The following is a 5,891-nucleotide window of genomic DNA, read 5'->3' on the forward strand; positions in this document are numbered from 1 at the left end:
CATATGATCTCTACTTACACTCAAACATTTGTTCTTCTCTTTTCCTCATGTTTCTCCACATATTATTATTTAAAAGAAAATTTTAACTTCAAATACTTATTTTAATTAGTAATAACCAAATCAAAATTTGACAAAAATTCTTTGAAAATTATTTCCTTGAGCAAAGTTATCGGTATTATTAATAGCACCAACAATATTAATATTTAGATTTTGATCTCACACATTAATTGTGAGAAGGAAAAATGCATGCATAAGAACAAGAAACTTCAACTCAATTTCATTTATCATTTTAATTAGTTGTCTTCTGATTTATATAGACTTACAAAACAAAGCTCAAACGCATCTATGCCTTCCACATCACTATCTTTCCTTTTCATATCAAACAAAAAACAAATCATACTGATCATCTTTCCCCTCTTTGCTCAGGTGTAAGTCCTCCTTTTCCACAATTTGGGCAACTCTTCATCCCAAATCCCTGACACTCAAAACACCTTAAAAAAACAAATCACAAAAATATTACTTCATCTTGATACACCATAAATGTGCTATTAAATCAATAAAACTTACTTCCATCTTTCAAAAATATTCCCATTCTTCTTGTTCTTCCCAGTTCCCTGTGTAAATTCAAATTTTAAGAAAGTCATAAAAACAATGAAAGCAATCAAGAAATGATGTAACTCATTATTAAAACCTTGCAACCAGGACACTCTATTGCACCTTGCCCTCTGCAAGTTCTTGCATCCTTTTTGATACCTGCATAATGTTTTTAACTCTTCAAAAATCACATTACAAATTAACTTATATTAATGTAACTTTTACACTGATTTTTCAACAGAAAAATAAATAAATAAATAAATAAATAAATAATGAAACATTACACATTTTATTGGCAAATTAAGAGCATATATGGCACATGTCATTTTAATTACATAATTAATAAGCGGAAGTAAGAACAAGTCCCTCCAGCCATAGCAACTAAACAAGAATGACGGTGCGATTAAAAGCTCTACTTCCAATCTGTCATTCTCTTGATGGCTAAAAATTAAATACATTATGTTTCTTTCATAACTTACATAATGAGTCAAAAATATTCGTTATATAGACTATAAGAAAAAGGTCATTAAAGAAAGGGATATCAAATGGGAGCTTCAAAAGACCAGAAGCAACAATAAGAAGCAAAATCCAAAATGGAAGGATTTTTATGAAGAATAAGATGAGTATCTTCTGGCTAACAAGAGCTCGATCTTCAGTTTTTCTCAACTATCCATTCTGCTGTCTCCCGGAGTTTCTTCTCAGCCGGGCTCTCGGTGGCGAGCATTTGAGCAATGATGGTGTAGATGATGGTGATGATGAGTGTTCATCTGTTTTTGATGCCTATTACTCGCTCAATCTCAGCTATTGTTGAGATTCATTAATCTTCTTCTTTTCTTGGCCTCTTCATTTCTTGATTATTGATCGGTTTCTGTCGAAGAATTTATAAGACCAATGTTGTCTAATTATCTTTGCTAGTTCGTCAATCATTATTTTATAAAAATTATATTATAATATAGGTAAGTGTTTACAATATTGTTAATTAGCATATATATAGTTGTATATGTGATAACAGTTGTAAATTATAATTTATTAGTTCATTTTTTTTTTATTTTTAATGTATTACCAAAGCTTTTAATTTTTAACTTGAATATATGTAAATTATATTAGAGGATGTTCACTTATGTTAGAATAAGTACAACTGTATTAAATAACCATACATAAGAGATAAATTATTCACCTAATTATTTCTTGATTACCATTTTATCATTGTGCATATAAATGCTATAAATCATGCATTACTTTGATTAATGTGGCTAACTTTTAAAATGAATATCATCATCAAATTTTCCACCTTTGTTAAAAAAAAGTCATCCAAAAATTTCAATATAGAAAAACATATATATATATATATATATATAAGTTACAAATAAGTACTTACTTGGTTGAAGGATGAGGCCATGGATTTGGATGCAAGAACTTGTGGCATGGTTCTTCTTGGTTTGGGAGTTGAGGAGAAGATCATGAGCTGTGGATTTGAAGTAAGCGATGAAGCCAGAGTTATCTCCATTTTGTTCTTTATTTGCTAGCTACTTCAAACTATTCAACTTAATTTGGCTTTGTGTGGCTTTGTGTTGCTTTATAAAGAGCAAAGATAATGTGATATATTTGAGCCACAAATTTAGAGTGTGCTTTGTGGCTCCTCACTAGCTTGGATATGTGAGATATTTTTTTCCCTTTTTTGCATTATTTGTTTGCGTTAGATTTTTTTCTTTTTGTATTACATTATTTGGCGTAAAATTTTATTTTATTTTGGCTTTTTACGATATGTAATAATTTTGTAGGGAAGGGATTTGAAAAATATATAGTACGTTATGCCTATATATATATATATATATATTAATGGATGGGTAATTTGCACATGCATCTTCTTAGGATTAGTATATCGATTACCTTGCATCTAATTATGTCATTAATTTTATTTTTTTTGGATAAAAAATAAATCACACACCTAGTCACCTCAAGTAATGTTATAACTTGTGAGAGGAAGTTGATTCTTCAACATCTCACTTAGTAAGGGAAAAGGTTACCATTTTTTGTGTATTTTTTATTTCTATGATTTAGAAAATATGATTTTTGTGTTGTTTGATTTTGAAAATTTTTAAATAATTTTTAAAATCAATTATTTAAGTTTTTGTTTTTTTTAACTATTATATATATATATATATATAATTTGCCATGAAAAATAACATCCGAAAAAACTTTGAATGGTATAGTCAAAAAGTAAATATTTTATTGTAGATTTTTCAATTTATAAATTGAAGCTATAATCTCCGTTGATATTTTTGTAATTTATCACAAAATCAATGTGCATATAGCTTGATTGTGTAAATAAAAATTGAATTGTGTGGTTTATTGAAGAAACACATCATATTAAATTTAGGAAATAGGTAAAACTTCACTGAATTAGTTTAATTGACGAAAATTTTGAATCATTTGATTGTCATAAGACTAAGTACTATTTTGTCGATTTTTCAGTTTATAGACTTGCCCTTATAATCTTATGTTTATAATTTACCATAAAATTAACTATTCAATCAACTCAAATAAATGATTAAAAATTACAATACAAAGTAAAATTAACGAGAACTTTGATTGATATGGTTGTTCGAAAATTAAATATTATTTTGCCAATTCTTTAACTTATGATTAAGCTTATAATTACATAACGCTATCATTAATTGCATTTATCATTAAAATTAGGAAAAAGTTCAAAAATAAATCATGTGGTTTGACATTTTTGCAAATCAAGGTATGTGAAGAAAATTTTACAACTTCATACTATGTGGTTTCCGCAAATGGCAAAAATCGGAAAAACCATCAACGATGCTGATCTTTGCTTACGTGGCATGGGTAAGATAGTCAAAACACATATTTAAATCTTTTTCTTCCACAAACAGGCTTTTTCTTCTTCTTCACCATGGTTGATTCTTCATCGTGATCTCTCTACAAAGAACTCTCTTATTTCTTGTTCCCATTCATGTCTTCATCAACCCTGGTTGCATCTTTTCCAGGGCAAGAACATCGGAAAACTCTTAACAACCTTCTTCTTTGCCCATTTGATGATGGCGACTATGATAGTTTCCTCTGGTGGCCTCGGAGAAGAGTGTTGCAGCTGTTAGCATTTGTCTCCGAGCATGTACTCTTTACATTGATATTGATTTGCAAAAAGGGCAAATCATATGATTTATTTTTGAACATTTCCCTTAAAATTATTCACATGTCATCTCTTGGGTGTCTACCATTGTAAAGATAAATAAAATAAAATAAAATAAATCAAGACCGTAAGATGTGATTAATAATGTAAAGAGAAGCCTAGAATTTTTAGGATTGCGCTTACTAATCCTGACAAGATTCATTAGCCTATTGCACATGCAGTTGTTGGTCCTCTAATAAGCATTCCTATTTTTCAATATTAAGAGGTCTTTATGGAGTCTTTTTCTGGTTCTTTTCTTAGGGTCTGTTTGATTTACATATAGGTACAACACAAATGGTACAACACAGTACAGGTGCTTGAGTACAACACAAATGCTTGTACTCTTCTTTGTTTGATTTTTAGTGGACAACACAAAAAATTTTGTATTGTTTTGTTTGATTTACATAATTATTGGACTAAACTGTAAAATTACTATAATACCCTTTGTATAATCTTTTGTTGTTTTTCGATCACATGATAAAAAAATATTAAAATTTCTTCTTATTTTTTTAATAATCACCACTTAATTTTTTTATAATTGGTAAATTATTAGGGCATAATTATATTTTTAAATTTCTAAAATACATTAATTAATAATTTTTACCAAATATATTATTTTATTTTTCAAAAATTTTTTTGATTGGATTGTGGTAATTTTTAGTTTTAAGTAGGGCAAATGCTATCTTTTAGTTGTGTTGTACTATAGTTAAAAAGTTGTCCGTGGTTTTGGCGGGACAACATTTTTAGCAACTTGTGTTGTACTCAACTAATTTCTTGTGTTGTATGTACTCCAAGTCTATTTGTAAATCAAACAAAGGACATGAGAGTTTGTGCTGTGTTGTCCCTCATCTTTTCGTTTATCAAACACACCCGTAGTGTCTCTATTGCTTGTTCTTGTATCTTTCACGCCCGGCGGACTTCTGTGTTCTTTTTCTTGACTATCTAGCATTGTGTACTCTTTATTTTTTTTTTAATAAATGATTTACACAAATTTTTTTTAAAAGTCTCGTAGCCTAGCATTACTTGGCTTTATTGCTAAAAATGAAAGTGAGTCATTCAAAATATCTCGAGTTCAAGACTCGTTGCAAACAATAATGGTAACGGGCCAACGGTTGTGGGTGTACAGGTTGGACGATTAATTTCCAGCCCGTGTGCACTCTCTGATGTATATAGCGCTTGTGGCTTTCGTAAATATATAAATATATATATATATATATACCCACACCATAGTCTTACAAATATTTTTACTAATATGCCATAAAAATAAATGTTGAATCAAAATTAACATGCCCCTTTCAAATAAATTTTATGAATTAATCTTATTAATAAGTAATAATAATAATTCAATCCATTTAATCTAATTCAATTTAAAGGAAATAATAAATAAATTGAATAAGTCCATGCACTCGCATCATTTGGTTCTCCATCTGACCATTAGATCTTCATCGTGCTGCTAAGATTGATTCAGTGGCAATCCTCAATGTCTTTATGAAGTACTTCTTTGATTTCCATGCGGTTGTCGAAAGCTCGAGAAAGGGGAGGAGCGAAATCAAGACTCAATGTTTATTTACAATTGTGAGATTATGATTTATGATATATAATTTTGGGCAGACGTGGTAAGCCTTTATTGGCTCACGTTTCAGGCCGAATCACATGGTAAATCCCAAAATAGTCGTTATGCTATTGTAGTGAAAGCACCTCTACCTACCTTGATCTTTTGACACCCTTAAGTGGGGGCACTTGACGCCATTTGTCAAACTTCCCTTCCTGCGAGAGCCGATGATTAGATTAACTGAATTTTATGACACATTAGAGTTTCCTTTTTAACTTTCTGTGGAGTATATCACTTAGTTGCTTTCCTATGGTTTTTAATCCTATTTTTCTATATTATTATGTTTTGATCATGTAAAAATTTTGAATGGTAGTTGGATTATATCATATTTTTCTATTGCAAAGGTATAAAATAATCTTTTCTTAATTAATTTAAGAAATAATATATACTTTCTCTTAATTCTATCAAAAGTCTTTTTTTTTTAACTTTATATAAAGAGGACATTTGGTAAGTTTTAATTGATTAGCATGTCACATCATATTCTATCACTAA

General features: G+C 29.3%; 1 long non-coding RNA gene across 2 annotated transcripts; it reads right to left on the reverse strand.

Moving 5' to 3' along the window:
- Positions 1 to 251: 251 nt before the first annotated feature.
- Positions 252 to 756, reverse strand: LOC120262434. 2 transcript variants are annotated; one of them, XR_005536776.1, is made up of 3 exons: positions 692 to 756; positions 568 to 614; positions 252 to 491 (listed from the first exon to the last, which is right to left on the reverse strand). It is a non-coding gene; the product is annotated as an uncharacterized LOC120262434 (long non-coding RNA). The 2 variants fall into 2 exon arrangements; XR_005536775.1 differs by having other exon boundaries at positions 568 to 727.
- Between the last annotated feature and the right edge of the window lie 5,135 nt (positions 757 to 5,891).

The sequence above is a fragment of the Dioscorea cayenensis genome, chromosome 5 (genome assembly GCF_009730915.1).
Source record: "Dioscorea cayenensis subsp. rotundata cultivar TDr96_F1 chromosome 5, TDr96_F1_v2_PseudoChromosome.rev07_lg8_w22 25.fasta, whole genome shotgun sequence".
Classification (NCBI taxonomy): domain Eukaryota; kingdom Viridiplantae; phylum Streptophyta; class Magnoliopsida; order Dioscoreales; family Dioscoreaceae; genus Dioscorea; species Dioscorea cayenensis.